This window comes from Charadrius vociferus, unplaced genomic scaffold (genome assembly GCF_000708025.1).
Source record: "Charadrius vociferus isolate BGI_N301 unplaced genomic scaffold, ASM70802v2 scaffold362, whole genome shotgun sequence".
Classification (NCBI taxonomy): domain Eukaryota; kingdom Metazoa; phylum Chordata; class Aves; order Charadriiformes; family Charadriidae; genus Charadrius; species Charadrius vociferus.
The window spans coordinates 1925068-1950133 of NW_009647052.1; the positions used below are offsets into that span (position 1 = coordinate 1925068).

A 25066-nucleotide genomic window follows, 5' to 3' on the forward strand; every position below is an offset into this window, starting at 1 on the left:
GGGCTATTAATATACGACAGCTTAACTTATGTTATTCGTGGTCCCCTAGAAGTGCCAGCACTCTACTTTTTCCTGCTCCTCTTCTTTTGCCCAGTTCTTCTCTGACTCCAGGCTGCATCTGCATTCAGTTCCCTTGAGCCAAAGGAATCTGTGTGTGTGAAGACCCCACCACCTCCTACACACTCCCAAATATTGGGCCAGATCCATCCAAATCTTGTGGAAACAAGATCTTTTACAAACCTGTTACAGGCATGGTCTAGTTTGTCTGCATAAAGTCAATTGTTTTAAAAAATGAAAGATCCACCGCAGTCGAAATCACAGGGCAAGGTTTGTGAACATAAACAACAAACTGGCATGATTGATTTGTATTGTTCTGTTTGAGAGAAATGTAAACACTGAAGAAACCAAAAATGACAGAAATAATTTGTAAAATCAACCACTCTTAGCACTTTCTTAAGACATTTCATAGTATACTCTTAACACTGCAAAATAACCTGTAATTCCTAATGCCTAAGTTAAATATTATTTCTTTTTCATCTTTTTTTTTAAACATTATCATGAAAACATACTCCTAATTATTGGAATGGGAGTTGGAGTTCATAGCTAGTGGAACAGCTGCTCTATTTTTACCTAAGCAAGTATGAATGAGCCAGTGGGATGCATCCTTTCAGAAAGTAAAGAAGTTGTAGGAGACATTCCAATTCAAGTTCAACTCACAGTTTGGCTTTGACCCACCAAAGCCTGTATTCAGACCAGAATTTCCCAAGATCTGCAGGACTCAGGACTAAAGGTCAGAAAAGGTTAATCTGTGCAATTAATGTTTATGCAGCATAGTACTTTGCTGTTAACATTAAAAGGAATTTTTTTTTTCATGTTTTCTCTGCAAGCATCATTCTGATTTTGAGATAAGTCCTACTTTCAGCAAAAAGAAAAAAATAATAGGACTTCTCTGCAATATTGACTCTATAGGGACGTGACAGTTTGATTCACTGGTATCAGTAGAGACATGAGAAATTCCTAAGAAGTGAGTGTTGTATGTCCGCCCCTAGAAACTGGCCCTACAACATGGCTAACTTTCTCAGTGTCAAGGGCTTGTCATGAAAATAAAACACAGCTCATTCTTCAGAATCTCTCTGCATATGAAGGATAGTTTCTGGCCATCATCACCTTCAATTATTCCTAAACCCAGACCTACAAAATATTCTTTACAGATGCCAAGAGGCATGGCTGCATCATTACAAGCAGAGCTAAAGAAGAGTTTAGGTCAAATCTTAGTCTTTGCATGAACTCAATCAAGCAGCTTCTGAGCCATGTAAAATACCGTGACTGCTCCCTGTTAAATCCTGTGTATTGCATTTCAATAGGAAAATAAGAAATTACAAGAGAAAGCATTTTCAGATTTTAGAGAGGGGCATCAGATAGGATACAGATATTTGAGAAACAACCTTCTTGCCTGTTAAGCACTGTTAGCTAAATACCATATACTAACAGGGAATATATTGAGGGAAAAACCAGTATTAACAGTTGCCAAACATTTGTAAAAAAATTACATAAATATTTACCTTTCGTGGAAGAGTTAAAAGTCTCTTGCTCTTCAATGAATTAAATGCACGGAATGATGGAAACAGAAAAAGAAATCAGCAAATTTAAAGTTAGATAAAGAAATGTGTTATATGTGACAATGGCATGTACAGTAGGCAGTACTCCAGCATATGTAAAAGTAATGCAGAAAATTAAAATGATAAACCATGACAAATAATAAAGCCTATGACTTTTTCTTTAAAAGGAACAATGAAGTTACTGAGAAACAGATTGTGGACTCTTTAAGTATTCTGCTTGAGCAGTATTATCATATACAAATTTATGAACAACACAAAAATCTTTAAATTGCTTTAAGAATTACTCTCACTTCTCAGCCATGTAGCCCTGTTTTAGATTCTGAAGCCTTTTCTGCAATAATAAGTGTTACAAATTTATTTGCTATTAACTGAAATCTATAATACTCAATAACCACTGGACTACTGAAAACCAGTCTTTAAGGAAAACAGAAGATTATGAGGCTTGAACTCATTTGCAAGAGTTAGCAATGCTCGAAAAAAACCTCCAGTGTGAGTAAAGATTCCACAAGCTGCCTCAAAATATGCAGTGCCACCTAATAATTTCAAAATAAAACCAGAAATGTGAAGACAAAACAAACAACGCTAAAAGACTGAAATCTAAAATTGAAATGACTTATTCTTTTTCTTCTGCCACTCAAGTTTTATACTGATGGATCTGAGAAAAGGTTTTAACTGAGATGGTTTGACCTTTTACCATTACCCAAAACATACTCTCACTGCAATGACATTTCAATGATCAAGTACATATACACAGAACAGTTTTCACTAGCCATCCATTTTTTTTTAGGATCTTAAGTTGTTTAAATATAAAAAGATATTTGCAACTCAAATGTATTACTTGACAACATACTGCTCGTCTGTACAAACTTCTGATTCTTATTTGTTAAAAGCAAACACTGGACATCAAAATACTTCATTCCTCTATGATGCGACTACCATTAGACTTGTACATATATTATACACATGAATTTTACACAAGCAATCCCCTTTCAGCATCAGTGGAGTCTTAATGAAACATCAGCACGCACACACACACACACACGCACTTCACCCTAATTACAAGCTATGTACAAAGCTTATGCAGCTTTTTCTAACATGAGCTAAGATACAGCAATACTTCATGCTGGTCGCAATTTTTTTTTTCCTGAAGGTCAATGTATAAGGCCTATTGCCATAAAAAGATGCCACTGGAAACACATACAACCTCACTAGTTCAGTTATGCTTACAGATGCTCTTTATATGTAAATAGACTGCTGATTATCACAAACCTTACTGTCATTAAAGGACCTCTGAAACATGAAACCACATTGTCGAAGCCATGCAAAAGAAATCATGCTGTGAAGAGCCAAATAGAAGCAGATACAGGGACAAAGGCCTGTTTTGCATTAATTAGCTCTTAAAGATCATTTCTATATGACAAACAATCATTGCACATTTATCTTGCTGGTTAATAAATTTCAATAGCACATAATGTGTTTTTTTCTTATTTACTTGCTAGATTTCCTAATATTATCCCTAATATTATTTACTGCAGCTACAAAGGAGCATATAAAAATGCTACAGATCTTCAGGCTGTATTCATTTCCTTGATCAATACAATGGTTAACCATTATACAAAAGTATAGAGACCCACCCTCAAATCCTATTCAAGCAAGAATTCCTGTGATGTTTGTTGCAATGACAGAGGATGAACTGAGTAAAGATCACAGAAATATGCTTTATACAAAAGTATCATTTAAAAACCATGCAACTACATGACAAAGTTGTTATAGAAACAGCTGAAAAACAAAGTCAGTGCAGAATCCCCATCCCTCTGAATGCACAGCTCCACTCAAACATGATGCAAATGAAAAAAAGACCTGATGCAAACCTCTTACAGCTCATCACAGGACGACATATTGAGAACACACCATTGTCCTTACCATGGCTTAGAATTTCACTGCTTTAGTCACTGAGCCAAAACATCTTCATATTATTAGATTCTTTTATAAAATTATCAATTAAAATAAAGAAATAAAAAATGCTTCGTAGGTAACATAAGTTAGGGTAATGACTACTAAATCGTGACTTTTTGAAAACACACAGAGACATCTTTATACCAGACTAACTTTCCACATTCAAGCATCTCAAGACCTTTAGATGTAATAACATCACAGTGTGTCTTGCACTCTGGGAAATACTGCTGATGGGGTTGCAACGGAAAGAAATACAGCCATGTCTTCCTTGAATATCACTGGAATTAAAATAAAAATCACATTGCCTAAACATGACAGAAGCCTACAATCTTAACTGTAACCACTTTTAAAAGTCTGTGTGTACTGGAGTTGCTAAAAATATTATTTAGTTAGAACTGTTCCAAGTGAAAATAACTCCCTCCCGCTTGCACTCCAAAACTAGGCAAAGCTGCTATCCCCTTTAGAACATAATCACCAAGCAGCCTCTTTTTTGGCTAGTGTGCATAATTATGCTGTTTTGAGGCTTTATTCCATAAATTGGACTTTTTCATCTACATTTAAGGTTTTTTTTCTCTCTTCCTGATCAGTAGTACCAATACCATTTCTGTGATGGAATAGGGACCACTACTTTGGTCTTCTCTGTAAGAATTACTTCTATGAGATTTTTTTTTTTTTTTAATAAAGTGTGTCTACTAATAAGGACCTTTTAAAATTACCTTATATTCTCAGAAGCTGACTTTTTATGATTCTCAAACTGCTGACTAGAGCAGTAACTAAGACAACATCACCTGGTAGAGACAAGGAAATAATCGGTTTTTTAGTTCTAAACTTGACAATGACAAAATGAAATGTTTGAGATGCAATGTCAGTCCTAGAAGAAGCCTTATTAGCATGGATATGATCATTTACAATTGAGAGCTAAAGATTAAGAGTTAAAATATCACTCTGTTTCTCAAGATAAAAACCACTACCAGTCTCTTGCTCCTTCATTAATTCTCATTTATTCTATAATGAGAGCTTTAAAGAGTAATAAAATTACTTTACTGGATTCTTCTAGGCTTCCTGAATATGCAAAGAGCAAATAAAAACCCCACTCTCGATACACAGACATTCAATCTTTTTGCAGCAATCACTGTGGTTTGTCAAACAGACACAGATTCATAGATATATATATTTAGATGTGTTTCCAACCCTCCTAACATAACAGAATTTATATAGAGTGTAAAGAAGTACTTTCGTATAAAAATGATACCTTATGGTATACCATACAGAATTTCCTTGAAACACAAGATTGCCAGTACTAACCACCAAAAAGTACTTTTATTTATAAATGACGAAAATGCATTTTGAAATGCTCCCTATAACATTTGCATATTGCACTAGATTTTGACATCATCTATATCCATGGTGACTATGAATTTAAATCATTAAGGACACAATTCAGTTCCACGTACCGTTAATGGAAATCTTTTACAGACCTCAATATGCTTTGAATTCAATCCTACATTAGGGTCAGAACAGTTCTGGTCACTCCATTTGACCCTGATACTCATTTGAAAGGTATTGAAGAGGTGAAACTGATATTAAAATTTGATACTGCAAATCAAAGCAAATACCATGGTCTTACAGACTCCCTGAATTTAATTTCTTACAGTAGTATAAAGCTTATACGTACTATCACATTTATTTCTGAAGACACTGACAAAACCGTTTAAAAATATTCTTTAATCTATTCAGTTTAGTACTTCTCTGCAAATGTATTCTTAGCTTGAACAAAGTATTAAACATGGGTAAAATCAGAAAACCTCCCCTTCAAAAGGACCAGCCAGTCACTTAGACGAAACCAAAGTACTGTATAGAAAAGGAAATCTCTTTAGCCTTTGATTCCTTGTGCCATAACACAGCCACATGGACACAGGCGGTATGATATATAACAGTAAAGTAAACAATATGTTGCATCCTACTTGTAAATTTTACACATACGACGCAAGCATATCAACCACAAGTGTAAATAAGTGTTCAGTGAAACAGCGTTAGTTTAGAGGTGTTCACGGTATCAGCAAGTTACTAAACTTAGAGTAGCTTTAGCCTTCTGCTCAATTTTCATTTTTTCTTTCCTCTTCTGTATACATCCCATCTCTACTCATTTTTGTGCTAAGTTCTACATTCATTTCCAATGTCTTTAACAAAACATAAACTAGTATTTTATTCTCAACAGATCAGTTATCAAGAACAACAGAAAAATGATAGTTGAATATCCAAAGGAAAGCCAACTTAAAATTAAATTAAAAGCTGATTCATCATTATATATTGCACCAAGTTCTGAAATTGCAGAAGAAACATGAAAGAAATTTGAAATTCATTGCTTATTAAATTTCCCTAAGATGCCCCCAACTTACTAATATGCAGAAATAGAAGCTTTAAATGTAGTTTGCAACTAGTTTATAATCCAGACAGTCCTAGATTCACTACAAAACAAAATGAGAGGACTCGAATGTAAAGTTTAAAATTAATAAAACTCACTTGTATTAGTAAATTAATCATTCATGATAAACACATGTAGAAAACAACAGTACATTTTTATATGTGTTAATTGAAGGTTTAGTATGCCATCACAGCTCAAAGCCATAAAATTAACATAAGCTGATTGCATGTTAATGTAAGCCATCATACAGAAAAATCCCCCGTGGTTATGTACCATGGTATGTTCATGGTCAGCAACACTATCTATTCAAGAAAGTCGTCTGCCAACAGTTCTATAAAGCACCACAATATTTCATCATTAGAAGCATTTCTTTAATTTCAACATAGAAGGAAACCTTGCAGTACATAGCAATCTCAGTTGTTGCTTGTAGTCAATGAGAAAAGAGGCTTTTTAAACACAGAAGAAAACCTGAATGTGCGAATTTTATCCATTGTGCCATTTCATTTTACCATAATAGCTCATACTCTGAGTTCAGTATGTTGCTAGAAAAGGAAACAGCAATATTCATACTTGTTTGATATTAATACGTAAAAAACATCTTCCACAACCGTTAGATCTACATCTCCTTTTTCAGAAAAGAGCAGCACTCTGCCTGATCAGTTAATTCTTAAGAAAGAAAGAGCTGATGACCTGTGCTTTCACATTTCCCGTAGCAATTATTTTCATTCTTTACTCACTGAACTATGAACTTCAGAAGAAAAACAGATTTGTGATATCTATTATTAATCTATGTTAATAATGCACAACAATTAATATAAATTACAAAATAAGAAATGAGTTAGACTGTCAAAATGTTGTCAAAATCTTTGCCCCCAATTTCTTTAGCTGAATACAAACTAGATATGTGTTGGAAACTACCTCAACTCAAATAGAAATTTTAACGTAGACAAACATAGAAGGGTACTAGAAAATTAAGGCAATTAAACCATGTATAATAATCCACCGGTCAAACTCTACTGGATTTCCCAGACTACAAATAGGCTTTCATTCTCTTCTATTGCTTTATTGGTAGAATTATAGTATTGAACACATAGTTATGCAAGTAGACTTTAAGTAAAGGAAGGTAAGAAATCAAAGAGTTTGAGCTATCATAAGCTCATCATGTGATACCTTGCTCTATACTGCCACTTCTTACTGGAACTTGCGGTAGCTGTCTTCCCCTGCGACTGCTGAAGGATGTGTCTGCAGGAGGAGACTGTGTGGGACTTCCTTGTTGATGTATTCTGCAAATGAAATTAAGATAAAAGTAAAATAACCCAAATGAAGAGAATTCCTATATTCTGACTTTTAAACACATATTAAGTTGCATATACTGAAGGTGGGTTTGAAGAAGTTTGCATTTGGTGTATGCCATATGCACATACTCAGTTCTAGACACCTAGTTAACTTATAAAGCCTCACATTTAAGTTCTCTAACTACCTTCAACTAAGAAGTATTTTCCTTTGTTTTGTTGTTTTTTAAAAAATAAAGTACTAGTCAAAAACCACTGAAGGGAAAGCAGTTTTCTAAGAACCATTTATGATTATGACTCACAATTTATGTATGTTCTCCTGCACTGGTACAAGGGCAATATGAAATGCCACCTCTATATTTTATTAACTTTTTTATTCCCTTTGGGCTGGTGCAATAATTGCACAAGGCCACAGAGAACTGGACAGCATGTATCTATTCCCATGGGATAACATGTTGTTTTTCCCTGATATCAAAAAAGGAAAAAGACCTTTAATCTTGGTACTGGGAGAGAGGGGGGCTGTGCGTGTGTGTGTGCGCGCAAAGAATGTACAAGATTTTTAATATTTGTACCCAAATAAATATCCTAAACCCCTTTGGCTGAATTCTAGCTAGCACTATTTCAGAGTACCTTGGCTACTTGATTTCTTATTTATAGATACAGCATCTGAGTGTAACACACCAAACACCTTTCGAACACTGGTAAGTTTGCTTTTGAAATAAGTAGGGCCACCTCTAATAACTAGGGAGAAAGTTTAAGTAACACAAAGATGAGATGAAGCAGACCGCTGAGAGGGAGAGCTTACTATTAAATGCCCTTGCCAGTTACAATATCACACTCACTATAGTGGATAAGCACTGTTTATCTACTACACTAAGGTTGCAAATAGATAATTTGTGATTTTAAGTAACACCTTTGTGCAAGTTCAATATACTGTTGTCTTTCACACTACGTAGATCAATGGACTTTCTCTTAGCCTGTAAGATGAGAGTTAGCTGTGTGAAAAGTATGTGATTTCCCGCACAGTGTTTAAGAAAAATACTGATAATTTTCATATGGATACAGAACAAAACACAACAATGGAAGGACGAAACACAGCCAATTTTTTATTCTTACACTGCATAACTACTTAAGCTCAACAGCAAGAAGTACCATCTGGATGGTGAAGGTAGGTGGCATAAAGGATATGGGAGAAGTGTAAATACCATGAAGAGAGGATTATCTGCAGTGCCAGAATGAGTGAACGCGCCATGTATGCTCAGGGAAGTACAACACCACACTGACACCTGGGAGGCAGAACATGAAAGCTGTGCTGTACACGTAATAGCAACCTTGTCAGAAGTGGAGAAGGTGGCGCCGACCCTCCGGGTGCTAGGTGATGTACAGAGCATAAGGGTCTGATACTAGAGTGCTCACTCGACCTTGAGCGAGCGTGATGTTTTCCCCTAATGACTGGCTGTTCAGTCGTTCGTGGGGTTGGAAGTCCCCTTCTAGAAAGACATGGTAGCAGACCCCTAAAACATCAGGGCCAAAAAGAAACTGTTCAGTTGTTAGCTCCAGGCACACCTTCCCATGCCCCCCTCCATCAAAGAACATCGCAAATCCTGGCTGCAGGACCAGGGTTGACATTTCAGACCAAAGATATTAATTCTGAGTGCAAATCCATTTTCAAAATGATGAACTGCAGAACACTCACCACTGCAGATACACATGACCCTAATCGTGGTGAAAAACTCTAGCTGCATCTTAAACACAGCAAACACAAGCTAACAACACGTATGACATAAGTACCAGCACAGAGTAGGCTATGAATACCTAGTTTTACCACAAAGCATTTCTGTTTCTAAAACATACTTTTTATCTTTATTAAAAATATTAACTGGATTTCAATTCGTGTCCTAAAAAAGGACGATATGTGAGCACATATGTAATTCCCTTGGTTTCCTTAGGAGTTTGAAAGAAGGAATATATTTAAGCATCTTTTTGCTGCAAACCTTAAAACAGAAACGCAGTTCTGAAGGAACTCTAATGAAAATATAATCAAAATATGCAGCAAAATGATTAATTTTATTAGTTTAATAAAGCATAATTATTAGTAGTTTAATAATTGCATACAGTACAAGTATACAATAACCTGAAACATTTCAAGTTTGGAGAGTGGCAAAGTATTCTAACTGTGGTTTTTTACTCCTCCTTGGTTTCCCGACAGTGCAGCATTCTGTTATGAAGTCTCCCTTCACACCTCCACACACCCAGCACAATCTTCCCACAAGATACAGTCAAAGTAACCGACTGTCCAGTTCAAATAAGTATCATACACTGAAAAGTCATCCTAAAAAAATTGTGTATGAGGTAACATGCAGATGCCTACAAAGGATAAAAACAGGTTTGTTTTCAAAGCCATTTCATTAGTAACAGTTCATGTGCAAGTCCAGTCACAATCCAACAAAACCCGGATTCTGTTGCCCTTGATATATTCTCTCTCCTAAACCCTAACGCTTCTTTACTTTAACTCCTGGCTTGCCCAGGTGATACCTTAACTATCTTGCAGAGACTGATTCCCCTCCTTCTAAAAGATGCTTACAATAACAAGATGAGCTGAATTCTGAAAATGCCTGTTTCTCCATGCTGACTGTAAAAGTAATCCATGCCAACGATTACAGGCAACCAGATTTTAAGCACCTGTTTTATCAGATGTTTTAACATCATAACATCCCAAACGTAAATATGGATCCCACTCTGTGCCAGAAAGTGCTTGCTGGCCTTTACTATGAATGGATGCTCCAATCTAACAAAATCATCATGTTCTCAGTTCTGATTTTTCTCATTTTAGAGGCTAAATATCCTGGAATTTACCTGAGAGCCCAGTGAAGCACTAAAAGAGTCTGTCCTGCCATTACAGACCAGACACTTTATCTGAGACTCAGAAACTTACCTCCTGCTCTTTCAGTGATACCCATTTTACAGACCTGTCCCCTTCCAAAAGAGAAAGATAGAGGATCTGCTTAACTAAAATGAAGACAAATTAGGCTTAAGACTTGCATTACCTGGGGTATTACATTGAGATGAATATGCTACCTGGGGTGCAAATGAAAGATCTAAAAGGGAACTGGAGAAAAACTGGACTGGAGTTAAGGACTTGGTGGCCTAGGAGAAAGATCAGTTGCTGAAAGGAAGAAGACTGCAAATGGCGGATCAGTAGAAAGAGACAAAAAGGAACGAGCATGGGAGGCAAAAGCTAGTGTATGACTGAGGAAATGAGACAGAAGTGAGACAAGAAGTATGGAGAGAAGAGGAATTTGGGAGAGAAATGACACCTGGTGAGCAATGAGAGTGCAACAAGCATGTACGTGTGTATCTAATCTGGTTCCTCACAGATGAATGTAACACTGCAAGCAGCAAAGCTATTAATTCAATTGGCAATGGTCTATAGGGGAATCCTACAGGCTCCAGCTCTGCCTGCACACAAGAAAACTCAAATTCCTTTCTCTTCAGATGGATGCTTCAGTGGCACATACTAAATAAAACATGCTGCCACTTATGGAACTATAAAGAAAAACAAAGAATAAGAGAGCATTGCCAATCTAGCACACCCCTGGCACAGCATCCAGGAGGAGACTACATATATGTATCATAACATATATGACAGATAACCTCAAATCTGGCATTTCTGGGGCGATCAGTTAGGGCTGAAAGAAAGCATTTTAGAATTGGGATGAACCAATTTTTACCACAGTCTTGCTCATTCATACAAGCACGGAAAATGTTTGATTTTCATGTAACCGGTTTTATTCCTTCAGAAGAATTTACTGAATCCCATCTTGAAGGCTTATCTCATCAAATTAAGAGAACCCTTAGGCTCTGTAAACTAACCTGAAAAGGTTTTCTTTTTCCCTTTTATGTACATTTCCTAAGTTATCATGATACATAGAGAACTTAATCTTAAATAGCATGTTGAAAGGCTTTATAGAGAAGCTGATAGCATGCTGAAATCTTATTCCAGTAATCTCCTTAGCTAATAGTAGAGAAGATCTGCAAATTGCAAAATAAAGACCAAAACTAAGACAGAAATAGATATTTGAGGAAGAAATAGTCTTGAATTACATTTGCCATTTGACAAGAAAATTAATTGCCTATCATTATTATCAAATCTTTCTGGCACCAGTGCAACATTATATCTATGATGAAATACTAAACTACAGCACTCAGACTAATTAAGACATTTGTGTCTTATATCTAACAGCAGTGAATCATTTTATGGAAACAGAAACCTACACCATGTGCCATGGAGATGTAAAAAGAAGCAGCACAATCCATGTTTATGACACTCTATTTGCACTGCGTTCATCGCTCTTAAGATCATTAGAAATCAGAGCTGGCTTTTCTCTTTGGGAAAGTAAAAATGTAGCTATGGGGACTCATACTTTTGGTAACTTTGCTTAACTTTAAGTTAACTTTAAAAAACCCCACCAGATTTAATTTTTTTTTTCCAAATCACCTGTGAAAAGTGATTTCACACTGCCTTAAAAAAACAAACCCAAAAAAAAACCAAAACAAAACACAACTACCCAAACACCAAAACCAACAAAATCCCCCCCCCAAATGCTAGCACGAGGTAGTGACTAGAATCATTACCTGGGAACATATTAAAGCCAAATTTATCTCAGCACAGCAAGAACTAAAGTATCAACTTTCAATCCATTAAATCCACAGAAATTCTGTATATAGACACTGCAGCAATATTTCACACTGGCCTCCAAACCCACGCTTTCTCATATACATGAATAAATCTTCAATTGTACATTATAACTATGAGAAGCTTTGAAATGTCCAGGGAAAAAAAAAATCTCAAAATTTCAGACCTGGGCTGGTCATTTCAAGTAGAGAAACACATTGCCCAATCCTCAAAAAGGCCTCCTCTTCTTAAATATAACTACATGATTATCCTTAGAGATGGAACCCGTTTGCTACTGATCTATTCAGCGTAACACCTCATAATCACTGTCCCTGCAAATCACTTCCTGTATCACCTGCAATATTTGAAATTTTAAGTATTTCAAGATTATGATTTACACCTCGCATATACTGAGATCAGTGTAAACTAATTAGTGTAAACAGGATTTATTGAGGTATATGCTTTTGATCTATGCAGTGATCTCAACATTTGTAGAAGAAAGATGTCCCCAGTTCACACACTGAAATACCAGGTTTGAAATGTAAATGCATACACAGATACACTGATTTGTCCAATTACAAGTGTTGTGGTATTTCCTTTTGTGCTCTGCCAGTGTCTCTCACTCTCTGCTCTGCCCTTTTGCCATGTCTCATATATTTTCTTTTTCTTCCTTATCCTTTCTGTTGTCACACCTTCCAGTTACGTTTATGTTCCCATTTTTTCCCCTCCCAATTACTTCATATCTCTTTCCCACCTTATCTTCCTTCTCAGTTTTGTGCCAAGCTTTCTAACCATACAGTCTGAATGGCTATCAAGAACTGTGAGACGCTTGGACCTCAGTCTCAGTGGTTCCCCTTACTCTTCAAAAGTTAGAAAAAAACAGGGGGAAAACGGCTTTAGTGATCTCAACAGCAAAACTGTCCCTGGTTTAAACACAGCAAGGATTTCAGCCATCGTTTAGGTAATTTCTCTGGTCTGAACTGAAAACAGCAACTGGGCTGTTGTGACAACAGGATCATAAAAACCAAGAAAAATGCAGCCATTGCTTTTGGATCAGGAATTATAATCTGGGAATTGAAGGACTAAAAATAAAAGCTCTCAAGCTTTGCTACACAGTGTGCATTTTCATTGAAAATAACAATGTGTCTGCGTTGTTCATAGTTTTTCAATCTAAACAGATGCATATTCCTCCTCTGCTAATCAGGATAACATAAACCTGTTGCTGAAAAAAGGCAGGATCTCACCTCTCCTCACTGCTCTTACTTCCGCCAATACACCTGGTTTAAAACTTAGCTAGATGTACTTATGATTTAGCATATATCTTTATTTTTTTCACTTTTACTTAAGAATTTGAATATATAACCCTATACTACTGTTGCATCAAAGCTAAAAGTTGCAATAATAATTCAAGTACAGGAAAATTCAATTAATACCAAGGGTAAAGTCCCATTGTATTAACTTTATGTAATGACAGAGTATAAAATTTTCTATGCATATTTAAATGTGTAACTTAAAATTTTTATATTATAAAGTGGAATTAATTTGGTCAGATGCATCTTGAATTATTAATCTGTTGATATATTTCCTTTATCCTCAAAGCTATTGTAAAATAGATGAGATTTTTTTGAAAAAAAGATCAGTGGTAAAGCACAGAAAAGGTTTAGTCCCATACTAATGAAATATGTTACACATTTCCAAATTTCATCTTAGAGATATCAAGATAGTGGCAATGTGTCTCATATTTTGGCTCATAAAACGGATGGACTGCTAGTCTTTACCATTGAATTTATCTGCAACAATGGGGAATGCCAGAAAAATTCTGTATGTATGAAACATGGCAAACAGTGCTAATAATATAAATACAAAGTAAATAATACTGTAAATTATGACAACATAGCTTTTGGTACCGTCACAGATGTTCTACTTTAAAAGTCGTATTAGAGGTATATTCCAAAAACTGGAATCAGATTGATTATAAGAGATGTTTACTCATCGATCAGCAATCCTACCTTTCTGTTTCAGTTGCGGAGCCTTTTCTAGTTTGTTTTTGGCTGCTATATCTTTCCACTTTTCTGGACTGCCTGTGAAATGACATGTCAGAAAAGAAATAAACAAAGAAGAAAAAGAATACAGAAATGCGAAGATTATTTATTAATGTATTATAAAGGTAATAACAGAAATGGTTGATGGATGAAAAAGTGACAACTATGGTCATGAACAGGCTGGTGAACTCGAGGTTTACGACACACTGCACTGATTAGGTTTGATTGAGGCTGATGGTATGAAAGTTATGAGGTACCAAAACAGGGGAGATAACATTAATCCTGACTGAACCTGCAGCTAGTTCCCACCTCACAGTCTGTATTTGATTAGAAACAATGCCTCTTCATAGGCCTTTTAGTCATCTCTTAACAGCGTGAAAAACAAGTGCAGAGTAGACAGCAGGAAAAAAATGTCGCAGAAAGGAGCAGGAACAACTATTCAAATGTAAACTTTAAAAATTACTTTTAAATCCAAATTTCCAAAGCAAAACAAATACTGCATCATATCAGATTTAAATAATGCTGTCATTATACTAAAAAATCTCATTGCATTAAAACTTGTTAAAGTTTTTTTTAGAAACCATTTAAGGCAATTCTATTTTTTTTTCCAGTCAATATAAATAAGTTAGATGTTTATTTCATTCCCTCACTCCTTTCCCACATAAATCTTTCATAGGATACATCTGACATTTGGACAGTGAGGCACTAGTTACCTCTGACAATCTAAGCATTTACTTTGACAGTAAATAAGAACAATAAACAGTAATATCAGTCAATAAATGTAAGAAGGAAGCTAAAGCATGTTTCACCATTATGACCCAGGACTATAAATACACTATGAAAATCTCTGCAAGTCTTGAGTGTTCCAAAATCTTCTTTCTTATCCATAGTAATATGAGCATTTACGAATTAGGATTTAGAATGTTAAACCTCTGATAATCATCAATATATATTGACTTTTTTAGAATGAAAAGGGCATACAGTATTTCAGGAGTGGTCAAAAACAGGGAGTGATGATTATTCATTGATAGAACAGAAATGTTGACAAATCCTAACTTGCATCTTACACTGGTGCAAGAAATATGTAGGAACTTGCCACAATATAATCAATGTAATATATTAAGATATAAAATAATTACCGTGGGCAAAACAAATAGATAAAAATAACAATTTTTAAAATATACTTTCCTTTTAAACCTTTTTGGTTATAAATAGTAATCCAGTGTCTAAACTGGAGGATACCTAAACTGCTGTAACACCAAATTATACCCAAAGAATGTAATCACAGTGGATTTTCATTATTTGTACCCACTGCAGTATTTGATGAGCATTATATTGTGACAGAGTATGCTCCACAACAAAGAAAATACTGCAGCAAAATATAAAAGGCTTTTTGCTTGAGCAGAGGTCATTACCTCATGCTTTCTGGGTTGTAAAAAAATATATTTTCTTACCAAAAAAATAATATTTCAGATTTAAAATTAAAAACCCTTTGTCCTCAAACCATTTTCTCTAGATTTATATTTTGTATATTCTCATTACTTTTTAACTTTTTTCTTTACCAGGACAAGCACAAGGTGGATACACAGGGAAACACATATTAAATGCTACAGCTTTATTTAACACCTAAGGTTAGTTATGTAAAGTCATGGTTAGATCCACTGAATGCAGCAGCATTATGACTCAAATGACGTCATGCTCTTCATTTTCTGTTTGGTTGGTTATGGGGCTTGTTTTCCTCTTACTTATGTCACTTCCTTAGACTGTGACATTATGTGCAATGGAGAAAAAGAGCACATAGTGACTACTCTTCATAGGATGGCAAAGCTGAGAGTAGGACATGCTTTCCTGTGAAAAGTGACAAAGTATATAGCACTAGGGAGCTGAATACAGTTATTTCGCTGCTCTCTGTGCTCTCCTTGGGAGCAGCACACCTTAGAAATAAGTTTAAAATAACAATTCCCTTTCTGTTTCCTTTTTCTTCCTAAGGTGATGCTGTATACAATTCCATACAGCCCAACAGCCTACTACAGCACTCGCAGTCCTGGCTCATCTTGAGCACACTGTGGGCATTGGCAGGTACATATTTACAGGTAGGTATTCTTTCATGACCGTATACAATGTACGAAGAGTGCACTGGGGATAAGAACACTCATGTCATACTCAAATTTACCTCTCAAATGTACTTTATAGGGGATTATGTATGAACAACACATGCACATATGTTCTTATACACAATAAGAGAAAAAAACTTAATTATGTGAAAGTATTATGCAGACCATGTGAAGAATATACTATAACCAATACCTCGTTTACTTGGAACTATGATTTGAGTAAATAAGGATACCTCTGTGCTGCTCCAGGTTTAGCACTTAGGTGGTCTACACTGTCCTGTTTTGGAATGCAAGACTCCAGCGTCCTTGTTCTTCACAAAATTTGGAAACATGGATGTGAATTTGGACAGAATGAGCAGAAACAGAGAGATGGTCACATGCAGTGAAGGTGGAGACATGCAAATATATAAACCAAAAGCATTAAGGCACTATCTGCCAAGAAAGGCTATATTTCTTATTTCCCTTTCATTGATTTAATCCATACACTTTAAGGAAATGCTAACATTTTTAGACATAATACCAACAATGTTAGATGTAATAAAGTAAAGAATGAAAGCCACAACAATATTTTAAAAAGCTTTATACTCAACATGCTGAATGGCAGCACTGTGGCTCAATAGTTGCCATTCTCCTTCCTGAGAATGTAGAGACGGCATTGTTCATTAGATTAATATATAAACCTGTACAGAACATCTTCCCTTAAGAATTTGAAAAAAGCATATTTTGTCATGATATCATTAAATTCTCCTGAAAATGCAAGTAAATGCCATAATTTTGTATATTTTGATGAAAACTTCATATTCGGTTGTCAGCCAGTCTGCAACAGTAATAATTAACAACAATTCAATGGCAAAGTAGAATAACTGAGGCAGCATTTTAAAAAAAATCAAATAAAGTTCAGAGTATTTCTGAATTTTTGTATTATTTTCATTTCTGCTGAAGCTGTTTAAGAACCTCAGAATTTGTTCACAGCTCTCAATTTGGCATAAATATTATTAGCTTGTTGGTTTATTATTAGCTTTTTTATGAAATATATGGTAAAAAAATATTTTTTCATGATAAGGTATCAATGTAAGGTTTTTTTCAAATATCAAATCTGGCTTTTAATGAGAAAACTTAGAAAAATGTCAGTCAACTAATAATCTAGAGCATGTAATAAATTTGCATCTGTAACTCCATTAAGGTGGGAAATGCTAAAATTTCTCTTTAAGGTCACAAATGTACCAACTGTCACAGCAAATCACCGATGAGTAAGGCCTTGTTGTGTATACAGACAAGCATTACATATTACTTTCTATACAGAAAAGCCTCAAAATATTTATCTGTTGAGTGTAAACAAAACCTACACACAGAAATACAATAATATTCCTATAAAAAGAAAAATTACTATTCCTAAAACGACAAAATAGCATTTTTATAAAATTCAGTGTGTAACATTTAAAATTATTTATTATTGACTTGTGCAAGGGACCTCAGAGGTTTGCAGTGAGTCTGTTCATTTATGTCGCCTTAAAGCCATCAAGACTGTCATGTTCAAGATTTCCTGATTTTTCCTGAAGATTTCTGAAGGCTGTATCTACATGGTATGTGAGCTGGGAGGTCACAGCTACTCTGAAGGCTTGATAGCTCCTCACACTCATTCCTATCACTTCATTCCTTCAATTCATGTCTTGCAAAACTGCCTCCCTGATCCAGTCACATAGTGTTGCTGGAAACATGGGAAAGGATCATCCAGGCTAAATCAATCTGCCACTGGCGGTGTACAGCACACCTCAAGTTCTTTTCATGAAAGAACCAGAAGGGTACTTGCTCTACGTCTGGCTTCAGGATGACTCTTGGACAAGCATTCTTACAGATGCATGCATGACCCCCAAAAGCCACTCCTCTTAACTGAAAGTATATGTGAATTAATTTTTTAAAAGGCTTATTTTATCCAGTCTTGGTTATATGCTGAAATTATATGTGGACTTCTCAAAAAGAACAGTCTGAATAAAATTCCCACCTACCATTAAATGGTCAACTTTCATTCTCCTTGTTTTTATCATCACTTACAATTTCACAATTTCTTTCACTTTAGACAGGCTTTCTAATTCTAATTTCTAATATAACACTCAAAAAACCTCCCAGCAATGAAGTTATCAAATTCAAATTAAGAAACTGTTCTTTATAATGTCTTAAAGAAATACATGATACTAACCAAACACTTGTTAATTCTTAACACTGAAATAACATATAACCCATGGCTTCATTTTGTCAAGGTACATAAAGGAGTCACTTCTTCTGACATGGCAAGTGAACGATTTCCAGAATAACAACAATCTTGCCGAGACCTTTACTAAAATTTGTGTTATGAACCATTATCAATAAATACAATTTGCAAAAACTGAATTTAAATGATCAAAATTAGAAATAACGCATGTCCTATGTTTAAGAAATGTATTCAGAAATAGATCTTCTTGATTGCACCCTATATGCAAATTGGGCCAATTTGTAAGATAAATCTGCAATGTACTCAAATGAAGAGTAAGGTGACATCTGTCAAAGTCAATTAATCTGTGAAAATACAATTTGAAAGCAGTGATAAGCAACTCGTTAGTTATCCTTGCTCATCCATCAGACACTTATTCCCCAACACCCATTGCATCAGTTGTCAAATTGATACAAGCAGATCTTAAGATAAATTATAGAACTGAATCGTGTTGGACAACTGCCAAAGCTATGGGAAATAATCAGAATGAATGTAAACTTAAAGAGCAGGAAACAAAGGTAAAGCACCTTTGATTCCCTCACTGATACTCTCTCTACAGACAAGGTGGGCTATTATTTTGTATTGGGCATGCGATGCAAAGATCCCAACGTTGTCTGAACTTCTCTTCATCTGGGAGAAAGATCCTGGAACAGGGAGGCTGCAATCAGTCACAGAATCATAAAATCATAGAATAGTTTGGGTTGGAAGGGACCATTAAAGGTCATCTAGTCCAACGCCCTGCAATGAGAAGGGACATCTTCAACTAGATCAGGTTGCTCAGAGCTCCGTCCAACCTGACCTTGAATGTTTCCAGGAATGGGACACCTACCACCTTTCTGGGCAACCTGTGCCAGTGTCTCAACACCCTTATTGTAAAATCTTTCTTACTTATCTCTAGTCTAAGTCTACCCTCTTCTAGTTTAAAGCCATTACCCTTTGTCCTATCGCTACAGACCCTGCTAAAAAGTTTGTCCCTGTCTTTCTTGTAGACCCCCTTTAAGTACTGAAAGGCCACAACAAGGTCTCCCCGGAGCCTTTTCTTCTCCATGCTGAACAACCCTAACTCTTACAGCCTGTCTTGATAGGAGAGGTGCCCCAGCCCTCTCATCATTTTTGTGGCCCTCTTCTGGACCCGCTCTAATGGGTCCATGTCTATCCTGTGCTGAAGGCTCCAGACCTGGACACAGGACTCCAGGTGGGGTCTCTCCAGAGCAGAATAGAGGGGCAGAATCAACTCCCTCAACCTGCTGGCTATACTACTTTTGATGCAACCCAGGATACAATTGACCTTCTGGGCTGTGAGTGCACGTTGCCAGCTCATGTCCCGCTTTTCAACCACCAGTACCCCCAAGTCCTTCTCAGCAGGGCTGCTCTCAATCCATTCATCCCCCAGCCTGTATTGATACTGGGAGTTGCCCTGACCCACATGCAGGACCCTGCACTTGGCCTTCTTGAACCTCATGTGGTTCACATGGGCCCAACTCTCGAGCTTGCCCAGGTCCCTCGGAATGGGATCCCATCCTTCACGTGTGTAAACCACACCACTCAGCTTTGGTGTCGTCTGCAAACTTGCTGAGACTGCACTCGATCTCACTGTCTATGTCATTGGCGAAGATATTAAACAGTAGTGGTCCCAATACAGACCCCTGAGGGACACCACTTGCCACTGATCTCCATCTGGACATTGAGCCATTGACCACTCCCCTCTGGATGTGACCATCCAAATAATTCCTCATCCACCAAACAGTCCACCCATCAAATCCGTCTCTCTCCAATTTAGAGAAAGATGTTGGGAGGGACTGTGTCAAAGGCCTTACAGAAGTCCAGACAGACAACACCCATAGCTCTTCCCTTGTCCACTGACGCAGGCACTCCTTCATAGAAGGCCACGAGGCTGGTCAGGCAGGACTTGCCCTTGGTGAAGCCATGCTGGCTGTCTCAGATCACCTCCCTGTCCTCCATGTGCCTTAGCATAGCTTCTAGGAGCATCTGTTCCACAATCTTCTGGGCACAGAGGTGAAGCTGACAGGTCATTAGTTCCCAAGATCCTCCCTTCTACCGTTTTTAAAAAAATGGCTGCAAAGTTTCCCTTTTTCCAGTCACCGGAGGGGACTTTACCTGACTGCCATGACTTTTCAAATATCAGTCATCAGAACTGAGGTTAGCGTAAACTCTTTCTAGGTTTATCACTGACTGTATCACTGGGATTTGGTGGCCAGATTACGTGCAAGACTTCCAAGCATAAGAAAGCACTCATTTCACTAAGAAAATTAGACTGCTGTTTCTCCAACTCAAATTCTTTCCCCTAACAGATTCTATATGCTTTACTGTAACACGTTTGCTAACTGGTATTAGATGATTTCATTCTTTCTCCACAAAACTTCAGCTGACATCAAAAGGCTTAAAATTCTGCATTAAGAATGACAGTATTTAGAAGAAAACCTCAGTTCACTGATATGTGATATGACTACGATTTAATTCTAATCACTTCAATGACAAGATTTCATCAAGCCTGACCCACTACAGTCAAAGACAGCCTTTCCTTTGACTTGAAAAATGGGAAATGAAATTACTTTAAAATGCCTAAAAGATACAAAATGCATTTGTAAACTATTAATAGCTGTCACATCAAAGGGATGTGTTGGCAAAATTTCTAGAAATGCAGTACCTGCAAGGGGGGGACAACTTTGAAATAATATTTCAGAAACTTAATTTTACAATTCATAATGCTGTCTTACTCAAATAAAAAAAAGAAATGCTATCCAAACACAATTACACTCTTCCCACCTTATATTTTTGTAATACATCTAGTATCAAGCAAACAAGACAAATGACAGTACAAATATAAGTACTGTGGATAGACTTTAGCAGAAGGTAAGCACTAGCACTGTAGTAACTGAGTTTCATCCATATACCAGTCTCACAGTTTTAAGTGCAACTTCTTAAGAGTTTACACATGTATGGATTATTTACATGACCCATCTGTATCCTGTCACTTACTGTAACACAAAAAACTCAAAGGGAAAATTTTGAATTTGCATCTCAACAGAAATTATAATGTCTGCTTAAAAACATCCCCAGATCTATCGGGGAAAAAAAAAAATAAATCAAAAAAATTACTACTGCCAAAGCAATAGAATACCAAAACTAATTTGAGTAGAAAGTTCATAACATGAAAAAACCCCAAATTGCTTCTATTAATCATAGATGGCATTCAGCACAAAAATTTATTTAAAGCACTGATGTTTTTAACCAAAACCTACCTTGTTAGGAAAACATGTTCCATGGAGACCATCCTGATTTGGACAGAATTTATAAACAGTGCCAATTTTTACATATATCAACTAGCAAATGTTACCAAGACTTCCAATATATCAGTTTGTGAGGTTATTTTTCCCCCTTAGGAACAGTTTGTTAATAAAAGGAAAAAAAGAAACAATAAAAATAAAAATAAACACCTAGACATGAATAGGCTCTACAACAAATATTTATCATATTATAAAGCACCACAGTGAAAACACCACCGACATTTACAGAAGCAGGTAAAAACAGACTAAAGAACATTAACACAGATGATGTTCTGTTGTATTAGACATCTCATTTCATGGCTTGTGACCATTCAGGCAAACAGAAAAATTGAAAAAACATCAATTCCTAGGTGCTTTATAACAGTTCAACAAAATGCAGAGATGATACCTAAGCAGCTGTTTTATTTTGGGCTTCTAGAGATTGTAAATCTCTCTCTACGTATACGCATACTTTAAAATTTCAGTATACTCTTCTGAGAGTGCAAGATGCAGTAAGCCACTTTTCAACTGGGAGGAGTTGACTAGTACCTGTCATCCTCCGGAGATGCATGCTGGATATGAATCCTGGGACTAGTAGGTCGTCTCCTCTCTAGGGAGGGGGACCATCTACCCCTGTTTGCCCGTTCAATAAAACAGGAAAAAAATAGGATATTTAGTTTGTGATAAAATTAAATATATGGGATTTGGGACTGGAAAAATACCCCAAAAAGTAACGACTGTGTCATTTAATTATTTTTTTCTAGCAGTTTTATAATCCCCAAGTATACTATTCTTATGGCTGCTTACTGCAGAAACATTATGGCTGAAACAAAGAGAGTGTATGCCCAAAGATGCAGAATTTAAACCGATATAAATCTTTTACATAGTGTTTTCAAATATTTTTACGTAAGTTTTCAGATATTTTCAAATGCTAGACTATCTAAAACCTCGTCATTCACATAGAAAGTTGTAATTCCAAACTAGAAGAGCTGTAATTCCAAACTAGAAGAGCTTTTCAAAGACCATAGGATGGTCATTTTCTGTTGACTACTGGCTGGTATTTTGCTAAGCCCATCTCTCCTAGTTCTTTGCACTGAAAAATGCATTCTCAGTAAAAATGCAAAAATATGAATTATAATACAAATTCTAAGGCATAAAGTAACCCTTTTCTGGAATGCAACCATAGAGTAAAGGTAAATTATTAGCTACAACTAAGCTACACACATTTGTGTATGAGTACTGGGGTGTTGGTTTTTTCCATTTAAAATTATATATTGAAAGTGTGTGCAGCCAGCTTCCTCTTCTGTTCATTTCTCCATATCCTCGCAGTATGTACCAGCAGATTATGTTGTAGAAATTTAACAAAAAGGAACTTAACTGTGAATGAAAACCGGTGCCTTACACAATTTATTTTTTTTTCTTGAAAAATCTCATTTAATTTAGAATTATACATACTACAATACAGACTGGTGTTGCTTATTTTGTTGGGATGTTACGTGGTTGTAGTAGTACAAGTGTATGTATAACAATATACAAAATCAAAATATATGAATTAATTTACAAACAGCAAAATGCTTCCATAAACTCTGCACAACTACCTAATATTTCACTTTCTGAGGCATCCTTCCAGTCCATGTAATAAGGAAAAGGGTTTGATTTATGGAACATGCAAATAACAAAGGTTTCGAGGAGGTTAGCATCACTTGAACAGTTAGGTCGATCTTTCAGAAGTTTCAAGAGGAAATAGGTTGTTAGTAGTTAGTTTCTTTTTCTCTCCAAAGCAAGAGTTAAAGAAAATGTTAATGCATCAGTGCACTCAGTCAAAGCCCTTAATATGCTGATATCCACTACAAATATTAAAGAGCATTTGATAGAATTAACTAGGTCATGCAGTGTGAATTTTGAAAACATGCTCTCTTTCACTGAATGTTGAATGACCATGAGGCACAGTACAACGCAGACAAACATGCAATAACCTATTCCTTTATGTGGTTGAAAAGAACTGGAAACACAATATGTTGCATACCTACTGCAAACAGGTATTTTACTTTACATTATTTTAAATGTAAATGGAGATATTCAACATAACTGCTAAAGGCATGCAATATAAACACCTAATTCTTCCGACTTACGAAAAAAAATTAGAAAAATCAACATAAAATCAGGACAGGTCTTAACTGGATCAAGTGACAGCTCCAACTTCTCTATTTATGAGTAGGTAACAGGTAACTGTTTAGCTTTGTATCTTCTTTAGTTGGTAGTAACCAACTGATAGCAAACATCCTGAAGATATTTTGAAATGTTTTGTGTCCTACTGCAGCGAAGCACCTCAGAACAAACCTAACACAGCTGCTGGGCTGCATTTTGCAAATATGCTCACCCTGTTGTACGTGAACTAATCCAGGGGCTGTACTCTTCTGTTTTATTTGCTCAGATCTCTACTAAGTAACCTCTCAGGACCAAAGCCTACAAGCAGTACCAATCCGTACAACTGCTCTTCTGCTGAATGCTAATACACACAACAATTGCTTGCAACATAAGAAACTTAGAAGGCAAATAAAAAGCCATGCTAAATATTATTAAGCAACTATCACTGGGTGCAATCTTAAATTGATCTGGGGAAGATGCTATTATGATGAAAAAACACTGATTAATCTGTTGAGATACTGCACTTAAATCTCATGCCTGTATGCTTTCCTGACTGGAGGCTGGGGGGTCACAAACAAATTTCTCTGTTCTAAAGAAATGGCACCAAGTTTACAAGGAAAAAAAAAGCAGAATTTTTGAGACACAGTTAAAAGGAAATAAAAAAATCATACTAAAGGAAGGAGTAACAGTAAGAACGTTTTCAATGGCACTAGAGGATATTTATGACTACATTACAAACTAACGTACACCTTGCAGATTATCACAGGAACTTCAATAATTTTGAAAAAAAAAACCAGCTTGGAATAAATAGGAGGGGGTAAAAAAAAAGAAAAAGAGGAAAAAAAAAAAAAAAAAGGCAGGCATGGAGCAACTGTATAGATGTATTAGTAGGGGCTGGATATTTTCGAGTACCTAGTGTATACTGTGCCAAAGAGAAATATATGAAGGATTAAATTCTGTACCAAAACATTCCATTTACCAAAAAAATTTGGTAAGCCCGTGCCAGGGTAAGGTCAGTTTGCCAGTCAAGTTATACAGGCTTCCCTTGCTCAAATGATGAAGCTTAGTGCAGGAGAAAAGGAATGTCTTTTTGTTGTGGTTGTTTCATTTTTTCTTTCATGCAACTAATAAGACTTATATATCCCAAATTCATATATACTGCTGAAAGTATGAGAAAATGACTTTTACTGGCAAAGCAGCATCTGAAAAAACAGTAACGACTCCAACCATTCCAAATGTGAATTATGTTGTGAAGAGTTT

General features: G+C 36.0%; 1 protein-coding gene across 1 annotated transcript in view; it reads right to left on the reverse strand.

Annotated features, from left to right (window-relative positions):
- The window catches only part of LOC104295943 (regulating synaptic membrane exocytosis protein 1-like), a 120412-nt gene that overhangs the window by 87982 nt on the left and 7364 nt on the right, over window positions 1-25066 (reverse strand). Inside the window, exons 3-5 of the mRNA XM_009895761.1 lie at window positions 22208-22291; window positions 13977-14048; window positions 7171-7283 (exon numbers count right to left, since the gene is read on the reverse strand). The gene's annotated coding sequence lies outside the window, so the exon portion shown is untranslated. The remainder of the gene's footprint in view (window positions 1-7170; window positions 7284-13976; window positions 14049-22207; window positions 22292-25066) is intronic.